Consider the following 21,323-nt stretch of genomic DNA (forward strand, 5'->3'; position numbering starts at 1 on the left):
ACAAATATTCCTATTGATAAATATTTATTGAAAAACCATTCTATGCCACATCATGACAGGTTCCAGAGGTCTTGTGGTAGGCAAAGGGGACCACAGTTCTTTTCTCATGAGAGCATTCAGGAGATAGTAAATGAAACACATGATTTATTAGTCAAAGAGGTGTGTGTGTGTGTGTGTGTGTGTGTGTGTGTGTGTGTGTGTGTGTGTGTGTGTAATTGTAAAGGGGAAACTTATTAGGGTTACCGAATCCTGAAGACTGGATCATCCAACATGCTGTCTGCGAGCTAGAGAATCAGAGAGAACTCAGAAGCTCTTCAATCCAAGAGTCTGGACGCCTCAGAACATGGGGACCACTGATGCTATCTCAGTGTAAGACCTGAAGGCCTGGAGGTCTGGAACTTCCCAGAGAGCTGTCCGTGTGAGTCTGTGCTGAAAGGTAGAAGGGGTGAGGACTGGCTATCCACGGGTGATAACTGCTGTAATTGATGGATTCGCTTGAGAAGAGTGGAGTTTGCACACAGTCCTTGGCTCTGTCTCTTTCCATTATTAGTCCATGCAGACACAGCCTTCTGGATGGTGCCACTCAGATTCAGCATGGGTCCTTCCCCCTCCGTTGCTGTCCTGTCCCTCTTATCAGTCTCTGGAAATGGCCTTGTAGATGCACCTAGAAATGTGCTCTGCTGTTCTTCAAGGAACCTCTCAAACCAATCAAGTTGGGGTCGTAGTTATCCAGCACACATGCCAAGTCACGACTGTGACTCAAGGTACTCGGTGGAGGCATTGAGCGACTTAAAAGTCTTAGATAAGACTTAGACTTCTCTGTCACAGAGGCTTCTTTCAGGAAGCAAGGCTTAAGGTGAGATGGGAAAGGCAAGGGAGCATCAACAACACAGAGGTTAGACCAGAAGCGTCATCCAAATGGACAAAGCTCTTAGAGGAGATGCTATGGGCAGACAGGGAAAAAATGTGCAGGAGGAACTGAAGGAAGAACTGAGAGCTGGGATCGAGAGCAAGAAGAATGGGCAGGGGAAACAGAAGAGGCCTTGTGAAAATACATTATGGCCCTTCCCTTAGAGCTACCAAGTATTGTGTTTTTAACTAAGCAGGAATTTTGAATGTCAGAAATAGCTTCCAATGGGAAGCCCCCCCTGCACACAGTGAATGCCACTAATCTACATTTGGGCTGTGAAACCCGGAAAGTGCATCCTAAAGACTGGAAAAGCCTCTCTAACTATCCCAAGGCCTCTATTGTTTTGTTTGTGTTATCTGCTCATCTTAAACCATTCCTGGTAACCCACTAAATTCTGGGGCTTCCTCTTGGTCATTGCCCAGAGGAAGCTTGTGCCCAGGTGATAAAGACAGAGGAGGAACAACAGACAGGCTGCAGGTAGCCTGCAGAACTCCAGATATCCACAGTGTCTCCCTGCGCCCAACCCTGTCGAGCTGACATCAGTTGGAGGGAAGTTGAGGAGCGCAAAAGGAGACAGTGATGGGCAAAACAAAGTCCTCGTTTTTGTGGCTGCCAGCCTGGGAAGGAGAGATAGGTGACAGGAAACGAATAAACATATACACGCCAAGTCAGATTATTACAAATGCTGCAGACAATGAAGGGGGATGAGCGGTGAGAAAGAACCTGGTATTTTATAGACAGGAAGGTGTCGAAATAAGTGACATTTGAGCAGAACGCACAGCAGGAAGCTATATGGAAGAATGGCTTCCGGGAGCAAGTATGGCAAGTGCAAAGTCTCCAGGGTGGAAACATGCTTGGCATGTTCCCCAACACAAGGCAGAATAACTGTAGGGGAGTCATCAGGGGTTGGGCCATCAGGGGAGCTTGCCTCTTGAGAGTGGAGAGTTATGATAGTCAAAGATAAAGACTGAGAGAGGAGAGGCCACAGTGAAAGCTCCCGGGGCGGGGCGGGGCGGGGCGGGGTGGGGCGGGGCGGGGCGGGGCGGCGGGCAGTGTGTTATTCAGAGCACTCTTTATAAGGAGTGATTTTAGTGAGGTCTTAAATGATTGGAAGTAGAAACAGGACAGATCCATGGGAGAGGATGTCTCCTGACACAGAAAATAATACTGGAGAGGGACTAAGCATGACATACTTCAGAGAGACTGGAACATTGTTCAAGAAGGAGTAAGGAATGGGTAGGGGAACAAATGGGCAACTGGAAGTGGAAGGGGCCAAACTAGAGGCGGCTGGAGGTTTGGCCTAATGCTGCTTGCATTCGGATGTTAATTTAGGTCCCCAAAACCATTTACACAAACATCTGGACATAGCTTCTGGGAACCTACCCACAGTTGATTCAGATTGGTAAATAAAAATGCCGGCAGCCAATGGTTGGGTAGGACAGACAGAAACGGGACTTTAGGATTCCCAAGTGGGGACCAGGGGAGGAAAGAGGAAGAAGAGGTCCATGAGGCCAGAAGAGTGTGCAGAAGAGGAAAGACACCATGCCTGAAAAGAGTGCAGAATAGAGAGGCATGGCAGCCATGTGAAGGAGCCAGGGAGTGCGGCCCAAGAGTGCTCTGGGCCCAGAGCAGTCAAGCTAGAACACAAAATTTACTGAGTAAAAATTTGGGATTAACTGTGTGGCCCAGCTATTGAGCTACTTAAGGCATATAAAAATACAAAGGCCGTGTGTGTGTGTGTGTGTGTGTGTGTGTGTGTGTGTGTGTGTGTTTCTTTCAGGAACGTAGAACATTGAGGCAAGTAACGAACCCGCAGCCAGGACTTATTTATTAATTATTTAATTCAACAAAGCATCTTGGATTTTCTTCTAAACATACCAGATAGCTTTGGAAGGGTTGCGTGTGGACAAGTCACATGACATTTGTTTACTTAGAATTTACTGCAATTGCTGTGTGGGTAAGAGACAGTGATAGAGAGCGAGGGCAGTGAGTGGGGCAGTCGGAAGTCACTGCCACTGCGGCGGCTGAACCCAAAGACGACGGTGCCCTGGCTTGTATTAACTCAGAACATATACTGGATGAGAAACTGGCCAACGCTCAGTGATAATTTGTGCATGGGAGGGAGAGAAACAAGAGAGAGGGATCAAAGATCTTCCTGCATCTATGTCTTTTGCTAGTTCATTTGGGGGGGTTGAAAATTGGGGGTATATAAGCAGCTGTCTTGATGAAGAAGTGGTGTCCTAGCTGAGCCAGCACTGAGGGATGGGCCTCAGGTATAGGTATATATGCAGCCCTGGGCACATAAGAAAGAAAGGGAGTCATCCCCCTCCCCGGAGAACAATGACATAACAATCATTCTTCTTAGATTGCTTCTTTTTAAAACTTATTTGTCTGTCTGTCTGTTTGAAGACAGGGTCTTACTGCATAACTGTAGCTGTCCTGGAACTCACTGTGTAGATCAGACAAATATCCACCTGTCTCTGCCTCCTAAGTGCTGGGATTAAAAGTGTGTACCATTATACCTGCCTTTTAGATGACTTCTTTTTTAAGATTTATTTTGACTTACTTATATGTCTCTCTGTGTATCTATGAGAGAGAGAGAGAGAGAGAGAGAGAGAGAGAGAGAGAGAGAGAGTGTCTGTGTGTGTGTGCGTGCCTGTGTGTGTACATAGATGCAGGTGCCTGGGAGGCCACAAGAGGATGTTGGAGCCCCTAGAATTACAGAGAGTTGGAAGCTAGTACTATAGGATCCAAACTCAGGTCTTCTGGAAGCACAGTAAATGGCCCTTAGTTACTAAGCCATGTCACCAGCCTTACCTGTTAATCATCATTCATCCACAAGTACAGACTCTGGGTTCCAGAGCTCATATACATGCACACATTAATCGGAATGCAGGTGGGCTCCATTGGCTAAACCTTTCATATGACATCCCTGTAGTCTCCCAGTTCCCACCACTTTGTCTTCATGAGACATCCACATAAACAGAACCACACAGTCACATAATCTTCTGAGACAGGATGTATTCCTTCACTAGGAACGCCTTTCTAATGCCTCTGAGATTCATCCAAATGGTTGCTTTTAATCACTAAATAAATATTCCAGTTTATGAATGCACCATAGTTTGTTAACCCATTCAGCCTTTGAAGGACGCTTGGATTATGTCCAGGTCTGGGCAATTATGAAGTGAGCCACCGAAAACATTTATGTGCAGCCTTTTGTTTGAGCCTAAGTTTTTATTTCTCTGGAATATAAACTAGTATCTGGCATCACAGAATAGTGTGCTCAGAAATGTTTCACTGCATAAGTGACTGCTGGACTTCTCTAGAGTGCCTGTTCTGGGTCGCCTCCCCACCTGCAATGGGTGGCAGCTCCCTTTGTTCTATGTTTTTGCCAGCACTTAGTTTTGTTGACATTTTCCTTCTGTTTAAGCCAAGTTTTTGAAAAAGTGTACAACCAACTGTGATTTTAATAATTTAATTTAAAAAAGTAATGTATGTGAAGTCACACAGGATTGGCCGCTCTGTGATTGGTTTGTGTCAGTGCAGGTTCAGCTACATTATCCATACAGCAGGATTTTCTTCTTTTTCAGTTGTAAGTAATCTATAGTGATGGCATATGTATATGTATATATAGAATAATCCAAATGTCCCAACAAACTCTGCTGGGACACACACACACACACACACACACACACACACACACACACACACAGTAACAATCACATTTAGCTATCTAAAGGACATTCAGGCTGTTTCTATCCCTTGGAAACTGGGAATAAACTGCAGTGAGAACAGGAATATAGATGTATCTTTAAGATTCTGATTTCGATACTTTTGAATATCCAGACATGCGATTGCTGGATCATAGTCTAGCTGTATTTTTGAAAACCTCTATGTTATTTTTCATAGGAGATGCCCTATTTAACAGCTCTGCCAACCACCGGTGTGCTAGTGTGTTCTAGTCTCTCCATATTCTCCCCAACATGAGTTATCACCTATCTGATAACCACTATTTCAATACATGTGAGTAGATGTGGGCTTTAATGCATGTCTTCATATTTCAATCTTTTACTTTTATTATATACATCAATATTTTAAATAAATAGTCAACATGCAATTTCATATCTTTATCCTTTTTAAAATATATTTTAATTAAAGTAAAATTATATCACCTTATCCTCTCCCTCTTCTTCCTTCAGCACTTCTCAAGTTGATAGCCTCTTTTGCTTTATTGTCTCTCTCTCTCTCTCTCTCCCTCTCTCTCTCTCTCTCTCTGTGTGTGTGTGTGTGTGTGTGTGTGTGTGTGTGTGTGTGTGTGTGTACACAAATATATAAACACAAACCACTAAGTCTATTTTCTTCTTTGTGTCTATTGGTTTCATTGCAATTTTGAATTCCACTTTCTTCATAGTTATCATTTCGAATGTCTACTCAAGTCCATTGCCCGTTTTAAAATAAACTATTTGATTTTTTGTTTATGTTTGTTTAGCCACTAGTTCGTAAAAGTCCCTTATCAGAGAGGCAGTTAGGAAATATCTTCTCCCACTCCGTAGATTGCCCCTTCCCTCTCTTTATTATACAGAATGTTTTTAATGTGATATAGTCATGTATCTCTGTTCTTGTTGCTTATGCCATTGCCAAAACTAACATGACTGTTCTCTCTCTCTCTCTCTCTCTCTCTCTCTCTCTCTCTCTCTCTCATACATTTTACATTTTCAGGCCTTGTATTTAAGTCTTTAATCCAGTGTGCATCATTTTTGTGTATATTATAATAGCCCTCGTTTTGCATATAGAAAGCCAGTATCATACAGCATAACCAAGTAGGATTTACCTTTTGGATACAAGGATGGTTGGACAGCTCTAAAAAAATTAACAGGAGATATGTGCCAGAAGAGCCAATGACAAGAACCACATACACTATCATCTCAGTAAATGTTCAAAAGGCAATTGACAACATCCAACACCATTTTGTAGCTAAAAATAACAACATGGTAGATATAAAAGAAATTTACCTCTACACAACAAAGGCTGTGTATGTGGAAATCTCACAACAAACATCATGGTCATGGGTGACAAACCAGAGCCTTGCTTCTATGATGAAGGCCTAAGCAAACTGCCCATTCTCTTTACTACTTTTATTCTGCCTAAAACTGGAAGGCCCTACAAAGAGCTGGTCAAAAGAAAGAAAAAAAGAACATCAATAGAATCATGGAAAAAATAAAATTACTTCTCCAGATGATAGGATCTTATGTGTAAAATCCTTTAAAGATGCTAGGAAAATAACAAATAGTTAATTTCAGCAGCACTACAGGATATAAAAGCAACATATACAATTCAGTTCCATTTCTGTACACTCAGTATCTAGAAAGAAACACAATAAGCCATCCCGTTACAATAGCACCAAAAAGAATAAAGTGCTTAGAAATAAATGTAACCAAAGACATAGAACACTTGTACATTGGAATCCACAAAACACTAACGGCAGAAAGCAAAGAACACACAAATAAAAGGTAGAGCACTTCCCACTCATAAGTTTGAAGTCTACTCTTAAAGTTTCCATGCCATATAAAGCAGTCTGGAAAATAGACACCGTGACCCTTTCCTATAATCCTGTACTCAGCAGGCTGATAGGGGAGGAACACTACAAATTTCAGGCCAATCTTGGCTACAAAATGAGTTTCAACTAGCCTGGGCTGTAACTTAAGAGCTTGCCAAAAAAAAAGGGGAGGAAGAGGAAGAAGAGGAAGAGGAGGAAGAAGAGGAGGAAGAAGAGGAGGAGGAGGAGGAGGAGGAGGAGGAGGAGGAGGAGGAGGAGAGGAAGAAGAAGACAAAAAAGCTATCTATGCATATAATTCTAGCCAAAGTCTTAATCCTAATGCCATTTTTATAAAACTAGTAAAAATAATCTGCAATTCATAGGGAACTACAGAATATCATAAACATTCAAATCAATGTTGTGGGAGAAATTGTTGTGTACCAATTTTTAAAAGGTATAGCAAAAGTACAGAACTTAAAGCATTATGGCAATAGTGTAAAAACCCACAGGTAGACCAGTAAGACATATCAGCTCTGGAAGAGATCATAACCAATCTTTAGCAAAGCTGCCAGGAATCCACAGTAGATGAAAGAGTAATCTCCTTAGAAATTTTAGAATCTCCTTGAATACACCTATGAGAATTATTGCTGGGACTTTGATTGTAATTATAGCATATCTATAGATCAATTTAACTGGCCTTTTTCCTATCCATTCCTGCCCTCTCTTCCTCTTGCTTCCTCCTTCCCTCCATCTCACTAGAAGCCTACCAATTTTAGTAATTTTCATGAAGAGTCAACTTTTGTTTTCTATTACTTTTCTGTTCTTTGTTTCTATTCTTTATTCTTTCTTTGTCCTCATTGCCTTTTTAAAAAAAATGTTTGGATTAAGAGTAGTGGCATGAGGGAACATTGAAGATGAAAGAGAAGTGGTAGATTTTTATGTTTTCTTCGTCATCTCCTTCTCTGCTCCCTGTAGCAGTTGTCCCCTATCTCCCTGCTCCCTAGTGTCCATTTCTTGTTTTCGCCCTGCACTGAGTTCAGAACAGAAGAATTAGGAAACAAAAACAAAACAACAAAGTAAATAAATAAAGGCAAATTCATCACCAGTTTAGCCATACTCCAAATTCTAGCCTCTTTCCTCAATTTACCTGTTCTCATCTTTGAAGCTCTTGTGTGTTTTTTACCTCCAGCTTTTGTTGCTGGAATCAATCAGACCAACAACGACCAATATGTCTTTTCCATGTGAAAGTCCAACCTCCTCCCTTGTTTTTAAGCCAGTTCGAAGGAGGACTTGGAATGTGGTACTGGGGGTGGCCATTCCATCTTCTCCAACCCCTACTACTCTGTAAGTGCCATAGGAACCATCTACAAAGGTGATTGAGACAACCTTGAAGACCTTCATATCCCGAAGTGGGGAAATTCCCAGCTACTGCAGACTTAAGACTGGCATTGTTTCTCTTCTTTTCTCTTTTCTTTTCTTTTCTTTTCTTTTTTTTCAGAGACTAGCTGAATCCTGCCACATGAGAATAGGTTCTTTTGTTCAGAGGAGAAAACTCGTTGAATTTAGTCTTATAGCACCATGTGCAAATGTGAAACATGTTGCCTGAAAGGCCGACAAAGGACTGCATAAGCTTTCCTTCATGCCTCTCCTCCTTGCTGGACCAAGACTAGTTTCTCATAGAGAGAAAAGCAAGCTCTCCTAGTCTCTAAGCCCATGCATACATTTCCTCACGTTTGGTCGATTTGATCCAAGTTTCAGGCACTTTTCGAAGAATTCGTCAGCTTGGGCTGAGCATCCTTCCCTCCTCAAGAAGTGCAGTACCCATCCGGGTGTGAGTCAGGGGACAGCCCCAGTGGCAGATGACTTTCTGTAGACTCCGTGGAGACACACAGAGAGGCGGAGCTTAACATTAAATTAGAGCATGTCATCTCTCTCCCTCACACCTGAACCAAAGAAGCCTGTGTTACTACATAGGATCTGCTTTTTAAATGTATTTTAAAATTAAAATCACTATGGAAATGGAGAGGGTGGATGCCCACAGTGAATGGTCATTGTGTAGCAGGCTGGCTATCTCACTAGTGGTAAGGCCACAACCTCTGCCTCCATTGATAATGTAAATTATCCCTTGTTTCATTTGTCCTCCCTTCAGGCCAGATACAAAAGGCCTGGAAGTGAACAATCCATGCCTAAACACGGAAGAGCTTGAAAGCTGGTAAATGTCAGATGTTTATTCTGGGTCATCATTAAGGTCTTGAGTGGATTTGCTTATCAACAGCAGCTATTCTGTCGGTGGGAGCAGGAGAGACGGGGGTTTTAACCATGTGGAGACAGCTCTTTTAAAGACACATTGCAACCTCTCTGCCGTGCACGGTAAGCTATACAGATAATTCTTTTTGCGGGCTATGAACTGTTGTCTCCTGAGCAATGTGCTAGAAAAACAACGCAGTTTTTTTTTCTCTCTCTCCCTCTCCACTTTGTGGAAACGCCATTTTTCATTATCCGCTGAAGGCAAGCCTGCTGAAAATTGAGATGAGAGTAGAGATGCCCCTCCTACAGATGGCCAGGCATGTCCTGACAAACACACTGCAAAGATCTCCGTGAGAGCCTAGGGAGACCTCCGCCAGCAGGTTTCCCACAACGAAGCTGGCAGCGCCAAGCCTTTGAAAGATGTGGACCCTTGCAGTCCATCCATTTCTGCCGCCCTCTGTTCTCTGCTGAGGGTTTTGCGGGCTGCTGTTGTTTCTCCTCTTCAGTCCAACCAAGGCCCGGCTAAAGAAAAAGTGCCAAGACAAACAGAACGAGAGCCTTGGGGACCCCGTGTTGGGTACAGAGCGTGAGCGTGGTAATCATTCTTCTGATTTGTGCTCCGATGTGTTTTCTGTTCGCTTTCACACAGAACGCGCACTCTCCCCCTGGATCGCAAATAATCCGAACCAGGGTAAAATCATTACAAAGTGGCCTTCAAACACCACGTCTCTGCTGGAACTGAATGAGCGATCAGACATTTAAATACGGAAGCTGGGAATTCGGCGAATTACGTTGGTTCAATCGTTTGAAAGCTCAGGGCTGTTTAAACTTTGCTTTCTCAGAACACCTCCCCTTCTCCCCCCCTCTTGTTTTTCCTCTCTTTCAAAAAGAATTCTTCACCGCCTCCTCCCCCCAACACACACACACACACACACACACACACACACACACACACACACACTCTTTTCATTTCAGTGACTTGGGTTTGGGCTTTAGTCCCTTAGACTGAATCTGGGGTCTTAGGTATGCAGGGCACAGTGCCTTACCTGTGAATGCCACTCCTAGTTCCATGATTTGGTGTGGTCCGCAAAGCCAAATATAAAGAAATAATTTCTACCTCATTCCTAACACACGGAAGAAGGAAAGGAAAGAGTCTAACTGTCAGGATCCCGAGCGTCTGGTTACCTCGGTCCTTGACTTGGATTATGACTCTTGAGGTAACCAACCCCTCATGTGCCCCTAGTATCTGCTGACCATCATCTCTGAAGTCAATCACAGGAGAGAAAAAAACTTCATGTTATATGTGGGATGATGGCTTCAGTTGTCTTTCCTCATCCCATCCAGAAGACGGGTGGAGAAGCCCAACTGGGAACGGAAGTTGAACATCCTCCATTGCAGCGGCAAGGCTCTTCTCGGGCAATGCTGCTGCCATGACAGTCACGCAAAGGAATCCTACCACAGGGCTCCAGGACCCTGGTTAATGCCAAGTGCTGGCTTTTCATTTAGATACTCAAGGATCAAAAGGAAACTATTCAATAAAAAAGGAACCTAAAGGGAGACCCCGGTGCCCACCTAAACCTTAGTAAAAAAAAAAAAAAAAAAAAAAAACCACTTGTTCAAATGCAGCTTCCTCCACCGGCCTTTTCATGCAAGCCCTTCTGCTTCTTGCACACAAGTTTGTTACAGAATAAGGATTTTCCCTATCGCAACTCCACACTCCCTCCCCTTGCAGCTGACTAGGATGTCAGGAGGGTGATGTGACAGCTTGTTGCTAAGGAACTGAAGACAGTGTCACCACTCATCCCCCTCCCCCTAATGAAGAAGAGGAAATCTTCATCAACAGATTGAATGGGGAGAATGCATGAGTGTGTTCTTCTGTGTGCATGTGCACACATGTATACTATAGTTTCTGTCTGAAGTGCAAATCATCGGTCACCGGGTCCAAAGAAGCTGCTCTGGAGAAGCCTTCGACTGCTGCTTCCTCGCCCACGTGCCACGCCTGTATCTGAACTTTTCACTTCAGTGTGCGTGCGCCTTCACACTGTCCTGTCAGAGATTTACCAGAGATGTATCACACTCTGACCTTAGTGACTTCCTCCCTTTAAAGAGTCAAGTACAAACTTTGCAAAGTCTCTAATACGCTAGGTGTTCAGCAGACAAGACTGGGACATGAAATTCCTCCCACCTGGAGCACGCCCACACCAAGGCTTCTCTAAAATCTATTTATCTTAGTCACGACCTCTGAGCATGAATAGACGAAAGTGGTGAATGTCCCCGTGTCCCTGTCCCATGTGCCTGAGAGTGGGGAATAGTTAGAATTTATACTGTGACAATTATTAGAGAGAAGGGGGTTAACTTCAAGATTTAAAAAAAAAAAGAATTGTATGACAATCTGAACATTTAAAATATATCCTATTTGGTGCCATTGCAAAAGACCTCTGCATCTCGGTTTAGCTCCCCTGTTATTCATGTTGCTGATTTTGTGATTGTGAGGCTAAGTGGGAAAAACTAACAGCAGATGATCCCACAAATGAATGGCACACACACAGCAATAGATAAGTGTAGCCATGGTTATGGAGGAAATGGATACATACAAAAGAGAAAGCGGTGATCCTTTGAAAGCAGAAGATAAGACTTTAATTACTTATACAGAAAGATACAGAAGGATGTGAGCTGAATTTGATTGAAGGGAAAGAAACTTCTTGTCAAATCCCTGGGTGCTGGGCCAACACTTGGCTTGAACTCCCAGCGATTTCTGTTGCGGTGCATTCTGAGTAATGCATGTTTATTCTGCCTAATTGAGGAGGCTGGACGCTAATGAGTTTTCTGAGCACTCGGAAGGAGAATGCTGAATATGAAAGGGGAGCCAAAGGCTACATGGAAATGGAAAACAAGAGGCAAGATGGGGAGAGACTGTTCTGAGAACGTGGGAAAGTTCGTTTTAGTGGGCTGGGAGAAATCCAATTGAGACGGGTTGTATAAAGATGTGGTTAAAAGACACTGGCTCATCCAAGTTAGAACTAAACTACAAATCTAGTGTCTGCTTCTGGTCACCCATCAATGACTTGGGCATGTACTGACAAGCAAACATGTCACTCAATCCTATCCACTATGTATGCTACATGGAATTACTTTTTTGTTGGTTCGTTGATGTTGGTTGTTGTTGTTGTTGCTGTTGTTGTTGTTGTTGTTGTTGTAATACTTAGTGTTGCTATAGTTTAAACTCTTCTTGATCCTCCTGCCTCAGTGTGGCAGTGCTATGATTACAGGTGTGCACCATCACAGGTAGCTAAGTTAAATTTCTTTGCGTGCTCACCGAGGTTCTTTTCCTCAGTCTATAAATGAGGCTCTCGACATCTGAAACACTAAATTAAAACTGTGCCACTAAAGACAAATGGTTTTACTAATGCCAATATGTTTTTTGGTTTAAAGGAATGAGATCAAAATGCCTCAAGACAAGAGCATCAGCTTGCACCGAATCCGCTCTACCCAGATGCCCAGAGACTGAAAAGGGCACTAAGGAGTAGGATCTGCCCTGTAGCTTTGAGGAATGATAGTAAACAGATGGCATAACAATGGTCCTCAGGGTAGCTTCGGCCAAACTTGTCACAGAAGAATAGTCAGAGTAGTTGGAGGTGGTGGAGAAGAAAAAGGGCATCTTTGGGCAGGAAGGTGTAAGGAAAGGTCAGGTAGCTAAATGACTGGAATATTTTGGCTACCTGGGTAGTTGATTTTGGATCTAAGAGTTACCATGTGGGCTAAAGGGATCATTTCCGAGGTGTCTTCTATATGTGGTTGCCCTCTCTTCTCCCTCTCCCTCTCCCTCTCCCTCTCCCTCTCCCTCTCTCCCTCTCTCTCTCCCTCTCTCCCTCTCTCCCTCTCTCCCTCTCTCCCTCTCCCTCTCCCTCCGTCTCTCCCTCTCCCTCTCCCTCTCCCTCTCCCTGTCTCTCTCCCTCTCCCTCTCCCCTCTCCCTTTCTTTCTTCCCTTTCTTCCTCTTTCTTCTCTCCCCTCTTCTCGGACTCTTATCTCTCCCCACTCCCTCCTCTCTCCTTGTCTCCTCTCCCATCTCTCTTCTAGTGTCTCCACCTCCCTGCTCTCTGATCCATCATGTCTCAGGCTCCTCATAGCATGACAACTTGGGATCATACAATTTTTTTTAACTAGGCAGCTTAGATTTCCAGGACAGTGTTCCCAGAGGGAGGGAAAAAAAAACCCTGCAAGTCTTCCTATGACCTGGGCAATGCCAAATGTCACTTTAATTGCATCCGAACTCTCCAACAGATCACAAGAGTCAGTCCATGTTCCAGGGAATGGGAGTGAAACTTATTCCCTGAATGAAAACAACGCCAAAATCCACCTGCAGCCAAATGTAATCTACCACAAGAAAGAAAGAATAAAGTGGAATGGCTTAATGAGATGTCAGTGCTAGACAGAAAAGGTAGGCAATCATAAAAAGAAGCAGAGCTTTGAAGGTAAGGCCGAAAGGCTGAACACATGGGGATTTTACACTAGGCACTGTCTGCTGTAGGACTGTCTTTAGTCATGAAAATGAAAGTATCATCATCTTCTGGCTTATCATAATCTTCATAGTCCCAAGCATTGGACTAGGCAGAGGAGAGACACTGCCATTCCCATTAGAAGCTCCCTGACAAGACACTCTGCTGTCCAGGCGCATGTGCTTTTGAAGGACATAAGCTCCTTCAGGCCATTGTCTTAAAAAACAAAGAATACAACAGGCAAAAGAGTTCCCTATGCAGTAGGGGGCTGGCTGCCTGCAAGTCTAACTTGCCCAACACTCCAAACCCAGTGCCAGGGCTGCCCTTGGTTCCTGACAGGGGACTGAGGTTTTCCATCATCCTTCTGTCTTTGATCTCTTACCTTTTTGCATGGATGAACTCTCTTCACTGAGTCCTTAAAATATGCATGTCTGAAAAAACGGCTGCTCCAGGCCAGTGTGGCCTCGGATTCCTACGTGAGTGATCTATTTTCCATTGCAAGCTGGAGTTCTGGGTTCTGAAGAGGAGGTAACTAGCTGGATTAGGCTTATCTCTGAACAGGTTTCCTCGGAGTCCAATGTCCATTCGCAGTACAGTCATTGAGGCCTGCGAAGCAGGTTTAGATGTTCAAAGAAAAGCAACCTAGAAGCATCACCTGACTCCTGCTGCCATCAGTAAGAGAAGACAGGTGGGAACCCCTTGACTAGAAGAAGCATAGACCAGGTGAGTGACAAGAAGGAAGGGTGAGAAACATGCCAGCCTGGCCCTGCAGACTCAGATAAGGAGAAGTTTGGTTCCCAAGCCATCATTCACTCACATTCCAGATCCCTTCTTACCCTGATAGAACATCAGGCCCATTTCCCATTGAATCTGTCATGGCAGCTTTGATGTATGAAGCAGTCACGTAATGCACGGTAATGGATAATATCAAAGAAGGTCCTTTCTTATCTGGCTCTCGCAGAGGGTTTTTAATGCTTGTAATGGTTGGGGGCGGCTGGCTCTCCCTTCCTATGCTACCCTCCAGCTTCTAGCTCTATGACCATGGCATAGAAGAAAGACGGATGACGGATGAATAAGGGCTTCCGTACTTCCAATGAAAATTACTAATTCAAGAAATGGTCAGGGAAACAAATCCCGGTCAGAGAAAGGTATTGATACTGTTAATTACTGCTTCATGTGTCACGGGAAGAAAAATGTAAGTCAGAATTTTCCTAATTAGTACACGCGAAGTCAAGTGAATTTCAAATTGATGCAAACTCTGTGACCACCAGAGAAAAATATTGCTTTTCTTATGGTAAAGTTAAGCATAAAGTTAAAAAAAATCATCATTTTCTTGTTAATCAAGCTTACCTCCACAATAACTTTGGACTCTAGCATTCCTTCAGAAATGCTGCCTGCTCAAAATTCTCCAAACAGCGGCAGCAAATGGAATTCTGCTTGGGTAGGAGAAACGTGGCCAAGCAGTCAAAATCAATTTGTTCATGTGATTGACACTAGGGACTGTGTGTCAGCTGAGCTCTTTCATACCATCTGGGCTCTGATTATGATCAATAGGTATTTGTGATATGCCCAGGAAATGTGCTGTTTGATTACTTTTACATGGAAGAGAAGACACAAATGTCTCAACCCAGAGTCCCCTGATGTGGCTACAGAAGCCGGATGATGAATTATTAGAATATGGAGTTTGCACTGATAAACTTTTGAACTTTCATTGAACTTGTAGATTAAGAATAGGCAGTTTTTCCAAGAGGAGAATTCACCAGACAACCAACAATTTTTCTTTCACATATTTAAGCGAGATGTTCGATCTGGTAAGGAAATAATAGTAATTTATGTCTTTGATAATTGAGAAGGATTATAGTTCTATACACAGAAAAAGCAACCGTCACCCAGGCCCTGTGAGTCACAAACCCATTAAAGAAGAAGCTTCTAGCTTAAAAGCAGATGAAACCTCTGGGTCTGGAGGGTGGTGTTTTCCAAGAGGCAGTTAAGAGAAGGAAAAGAAATCCCCTAGAGACCTATAAAATTAGGGCTCTCTGTCTGCCTTCTTCCAAACAAGAATAATGAGAATTATCAGATTCAGCATGACACCCACACTGAAAGAAAAGCATGCATGATCAGACCCATTTCTCAATATGCATGTTTCCCGCTTGCAGATACCTTCAGGTCCACACATACATAGGCCTCCACAGACCTTGTTGAGAGACAGCCTTTCCAACAGCAGCCTCCTTCAATCAGCAGAGATCCGTCGTTCTATGAACATCACTTGCCCTTTAATATTTAAAAGCAGCCTAGAGAAGATCAAGTAGGAAGACTGCTGACATCTGAAAACAAGTCTGCTACAATCAACTTGCTACAAGAAGTCATTTTACCGATAAAACTGACTTGATCAGGTTTTTGAGAGAGAAGAATTACTAATTTTGCTGCTGTGGCTGTATGAAAAACTATATGCTGGCTTGTTGGTTCAATGCACTGGAGACTTCTATTAGATGCTGGACATGCTACAGCTCAGTTACCCTTATAATGATAAAGGCTTCTTTCATGATCTCCTCACTGGAATACTTTGCTTCCTTGGAATTCAATTATAGTCAATCCCACCACGACGTTGAAGCACACATTGTAGACATTCACATCTTATGATTGGTTAATAACTGAGATTTTAGTAGCCCAAGTGTTACCAGGTAAGGCAGGGAAACAGCCAACAAGGGTGAGGATGGCATTCCTAAAGAGAAAGTCATGGATAGAACAAGCTCTATTAGACTGCTCTAAGCCAAGCTAGTTTGGCTACTGGGAATGGAGATTTCTTGAATTTTCAAGAGTAATGAGCCTTAGAGAAGGCAATTATAGAACCCAGAATCCAGTAGTGGAAAGTCACCAGAGACCTGGGTAGGTGTAGAATCCTATTATTCTCTGGGCCTCTCTATCTCTGCTGGTCCTTCAGCACATTGGCTGTCTTTCCGTCTTCAGTGGCATGGATTACTCAAGATTTCTGTTTCTGAATAGCGTGGTTTACATGACCTCTCCTAGTCTTCAGTTTTAGTATCACTGGTAACCACATTTTCTGGCTTGATAAAAATGAAGAGAGACAAGTTAGTTAGCCAGCCACTGTATGAACTACTATGGTGTTGCTTTCTCAGCCGTGGACCAATCCTCTAGAGCCAACAGGACTAAATCAAAGGGAATAGATACAATTGTCATCTAGAAGGGGCAATTCTGTTACAAGAGACTTCTGGCCAGTCTGAAGGTTGGATTCCCTGATCCATGGGATACCTGGAAAAGTTCCAAAGATGATGTAACATTTGAAGTAATCCTAAGAGGAATGCCTGAATGGATGGACAGGTACTGAGGGAATGTGGAGGGATGAAAAGGAAAGTGAGGGGAGAGTGTGTGCACTTCAGTTTGGCTGGAACAGCATTTTTCAAACATTGTATGCACGCCACTCATCTGGAGATCTTGTTAAAATATAGACTTTAACTCAATACATTCCAGGTAGAGCCTAAGATTCTGCATTATAGATGGTGTGGATGTGTTGGGATTCACTTTGAGTAGTCAGGCTTGAACAAAGGTTATAACAAAACCCTGAGTGCCTGGCTAAAAGGGCAACACTTATCTCACCTCAGTAAGTAATAGGAGACTAGAAAATGGTAGGACTAGAGCAGTGTTAAAAGACAGGTGAGGAGGAGATGTTTTATGAGGTTAATCCAAAGAGAACTGGAAGACCAGCTACATGGCAATTATAAAGGCGAGGGGGCAGGATAGGACTACATCAAGACAGACACAGCAGAAAGGGAGAGAAAGGACACATGAGATAGATAGCTGACGCACATGACCTTCCTTCTGTCCCTGCTCAGTTTTGCTGTGGTTGACAAGAGGAAGACTCTTCCTCAGGCATCATCTGGTGACATCTTTATGTGTCCTTCTGAGGGTGTCTGCTTTTCATTTCAGATCGCATCTAAAGACATATCCTCTCTTTTACCTCTAACCCTTAATTTCATTCTCTCTCTGCCTAACTGCATTTGCTATTGTGCGCAACTTGCTGCATGAGTTAACTATATTAGAAGCATGTAACTGGGTTATTTCACTATTATTTCATTGTGTACCAGTAACCAAATTCAGTAACTATATTTGTTCTGCTGAGGAGTTTTGGAGGAAGCGTATCTGAAGGGCACTTGGCAATGAAGTAAAGTCTATTACTGCCCTTATCGCAGTCAGGAAAATGATCTGTTTGTTTGCAGTTCACTGGAGTACATAGCAAAGAAATTGAAAGAGGGCTTAGGGGGTGTCTGACTGAAGTCCAGATATGGAGATGGATATGTACTCTAAATATTATGCTGCGGTTCAAAACTCAAAAAAAAAAAGGCAGTGACAATATACAGCAGAGAGGCTTCTAGATCATCTATGGGCAAGGGAAAAATAGATAAAGCAGACAGATCATATATTGGAATGAAGAAACCCTGTTATTAACCAGTTTACATAGTCCCTACTAACAGTTTGAACCAAACCAAAGATAAGCCTAGTGTTAAATAAAAATCTCCACTGAATTTTCTTAAGGCTAAAGGTTTTGGACTATCCTGACATCATAAGCACAAATGCAGAATTCTGTGCTTACCTAATGGATTGCTCAAGCTGTTTTCAGATCAGACTCTTGATTGCTGAACTTTTGTTTCCCAGGCCCCCATGCACTAAATCATTTTTATACCAAACAGGACTTTAAATCCAACCCTTTTTGTAATTGGACAAGATTTTGTGCATGTGAGCGTTTTTATAGCTCAAAACCAAATATTTGGTGCTGACCAGAACACACTAATAAACAAAACAATAGTTTTCATGTATAAAAAAGAGAGAAAGAAGGAAAAGGAACTGTCCAGCCCCGGGAGAGCTGGTTTGATTGTGAGGGAACATAATCAGAGTTGGAACACAATGGGGGAATTGTTCCTGGAGGGAATCTAGATTAAGATTCACACTTTGGCCTCTTCCTAGAACCACCAACCTCCCAAGCCCACAGGTCATTTTGCTTGACACTGTCACATCGATTCACTGCTCGTGGTGGGCGCAACTTTAGAATCTTAATGTGCTGGCCAGAATTAGCTGCATCTTTAGAGAAGAGGACAATCTTGACCATGTTTCCTTTTGGAGAGACTTCCTGGTTGGTCGGAGACAACTGCAAGATTCCTTGTTATTCTAATAAGAGTGGAATGGAATGAAAACCTAATAAGAAATTCATTTGAGACATATACACGTATATATACTTTACACACAAGCTCGTTTGTCATATCATCATATGTATGTATATAAATACATATACATACACATGTATGCAGGTTACAAGCAAACACGAAACTAAACATGAAGCAATTGTGCCTTTAGAAGAACGTGGGTTCCAGGAAAAGGTTCTATGGTGCAAGGAGAAGAGAGTTCCTGTATTTAGTATATGTGACCATATGGGTCAAATGTATTGTTTCCATTCCAGAGGAAAAGTGACACCCAGGCCACTAGGCAGCTCCAGGGATGAGGACTTCAAAGAAATGATGGAAACCCATGCAAGTGGGTAGAGAAACCAATGGAGATAACACTAAGCTACTGCCTAGCCTACTTCCACTCCATGTTGAAGCTCAGGGTTCTGGACCCATTCCTGAATGTCCTAGTGATGAGAGAAGTCTGAGTGGGACAGAAGTGATTAGCCTGGCATAGTGACACATTAGATTTATCTCAGAGCTTTTCTCCTGATGCAGTCCAGAAGGAAACACTCTTATGACTGCTGCTTTCTATGCCATCTCTTTTCCCAAACCTACCATATCAAAGAGCCATTTCCATCTTAAGTGGCATCACTCTCCCAAGAGTTGAAGTACGTTAGTATGTGGTCCCACAACTATCAAGATGCTACCACAGATATTAGGCAGGGACATCCAGGGTGCAAGAAGTTGAGGGACAACACAAAAATAGCTCTTCTAGAAACATGAAGCTTATCTAAAGCCAGCAGCAACCAGTCTTGCTGACTGTCAAGCAGAGAAGTCCTTCCTATCAGGGTCCCCTAAAGAGACAGAGGAAACTGTTTAGCCTCCGTTCTAGGTGCCTTTAGGAGTTCACCCTATCTCTGCTGCAGACCCTGGGAAATGAGACCCAAAGCTTCACTTCCTCCTTTGCAGAGAGAGTCATCAGAGCCAGATGCACTTACACAAGGTTTACCTTTCCTGTGGGGTACAGGTAATGGGGGTAAGAGATAAGACACAAGGTCTCCCTTTGCTAGCCAAGGCAGCCTAGACGGTCATCTTTGAAGTGTACAGCTGGGGACACAGTAGTCTCAATCCCATCAGAGATAGCATCGTTCTGGGACCTAGAGTTGCCTGTATTGTTCAGCCTTCCTCAGATGTGTATAGACCAGAACACACCTGATCCATCATCCCCTTCTGTTTCAAGTAGCTGCCATGATTTCTGTCCCCTCAGTGGTACAGGACTGGCCTACCATAAGGGACACCCAGAACTGGCCAAATTTTTAAAATATTCTCCATTGCATGACAAAACCATTTTCAGTGGTAATCTCAAACTTATCAGTAATTATTCTTCTCATGATTCATTCATCAGTTTTAAAAGACTAAATTTCAATTTTAAAATATTAATCAGATTTGATCACTTTTGTGTATGAATTACTAAGCCTAAACACAAACTAAAATTCCAAGGGGTTATGCGGAATGACAAGATTAAGTCCAGTTGCTGAGTTTTTCTCTACCATCTTGATACCATCCCCATCAGTTGTCTAAACACAAACAAAGCTGGTACCACTGTGACTGGTGACACAACCTGAGCCTGAAGCCAGCCCAACCCGTCTCATGCTCCTTTACCTTAATGGGACTTCTCTTAATTAACTTCCATACAGATAAAGTATTCATTAAATGATAAGTAATAAAATAAATATGCTAATTATATGTAGAAACATCCACACATGTATGCATGAATATGTGTGCATACATACACACACACACACACACACACACACACACACACAATTAAAATGCAACAGTCACCCCAGCAACTGTTTAGTACATGGACCAACAAAAGATTTGGGGTGAGGATGATTTTATCACTGACATTGTTTAGAATTGCTGGTCTGGGAATAATAAAAGCCGACTGACTTACAGTCAATTTTATTATTGGTTTTAAATCCTCTACAGACGACACAGCCCTGCACCGTGTGCGCCAGCAGGGACAGTTCCAGCTTCCCAGTCCGTGATGTCAGAGGGCCTAGGTGAACATGTAGGGCAGCTCCAGAAACAGCTTGACTCCACAGAGAGGGTTTCCTGAGAGAAGAGGGGGATTAAGACACCAGGTATTGTCACCAAGCACCCCTAACATTCATTAGGCATCATAGCCCGTGCCTGTGGCACTGCCCTAGATTTCGAAACGCTACTGAAACACAAAGCTACTGAGCCCCTCGACCACTGGGTGATGAGGAACTGAGAGCCCCAAACTTCTGAAGCCTGGTGTCAAGTTTTCATACTGAGGTGACTCATAGGCTCCATGGAAAGGAAAAGCGAGCTTCGGTACAACGAAAGCCGTTTCCTGTCAGGAGCGCACTCGCAAATATCGGCCTCCACGCGTGTTAACTCAACCGTTGCCAACGCCGCTCTGCAGCCTATGCCTGACATCCTTTTTCTGGGCCAGTGAGTGGCACACACAAAATCCTCAAGGCCGGGAGGAAAAGCCTCTTGCAGAAGTACAGCATCCTGTGAGGTGGGGTGCAGCCTCTGAGAGATAGCCATGCTTCTTTAAGAGCAGAGACTAGAATCATGTCTGGTGTGCTTCAAAGAGGAGGGAGGGAGGGAGGGAGGGAAAGAGGGAGGGAGGGAGAGAGAGAGAGAGAGAGAGAGAGAGAGAGAGAGAGAGAGAGAGAGAGAGAGAGAGAGAGATCTGAGAAAGGCTACTTTTCTAGGTCTGAGGAGAGTCCAAGTTGCCCCTTCTCTGGCTGATGAGGATCCTCTAACATAAAGGTGCAGATTCACACAGGGGCACTAAAACCACAAGCCAATTTGAACAGTGAATTCCATGACCTCATGGAAATCCAGAGGAGGGCACCTCCCTGTTAAAAGGCAAGGTGGGCTGCATGCTAATCCTCTTAGGAGGCACTATCTAGGAGAA

The 21,323-nt window shown here is 43.4% G+C and overlaps 1 long non-coding RNA gene across 1 annotated transcript in view; it reads left to right on the top strand.

The window, feature by feature from the left end:
• LOC108349942 (uncharacterized) overlaps nucleotides 1-20,958 on the top strand; it is a 45,850-nt gene extending 24,892 nt beyond the window's left edge. Inside the window, exon 4 of the long non-coding RNA XR_001836573.3 lies at nucleotides 8,596-20,958. This is a non-coding gene — a long non-coding RNA (uncharacterized LOC108349942). The remainder of the gene's footprint in view (nucleotides 1-8,595) is intronic.
• Nucleotides 20,959-21,323: the final 365 nt, after the last annotated feature.

The sequence above is a fragment of the Rattus norvegicus genome, chromosome 2 (assembly GCF_036323735.1).
Source record: "Rattus norvegicus strain BN/NHsdMcwi chromosome 2, GRCr8, whole genome shotgun sequence".
Taxonomy (NCBI): domain Eukaryota; kingdom Metazoa; phylum Chordata; class Mammalia; order Rodentia; family Muridae; genus Rattus; species Rattus norvegicus.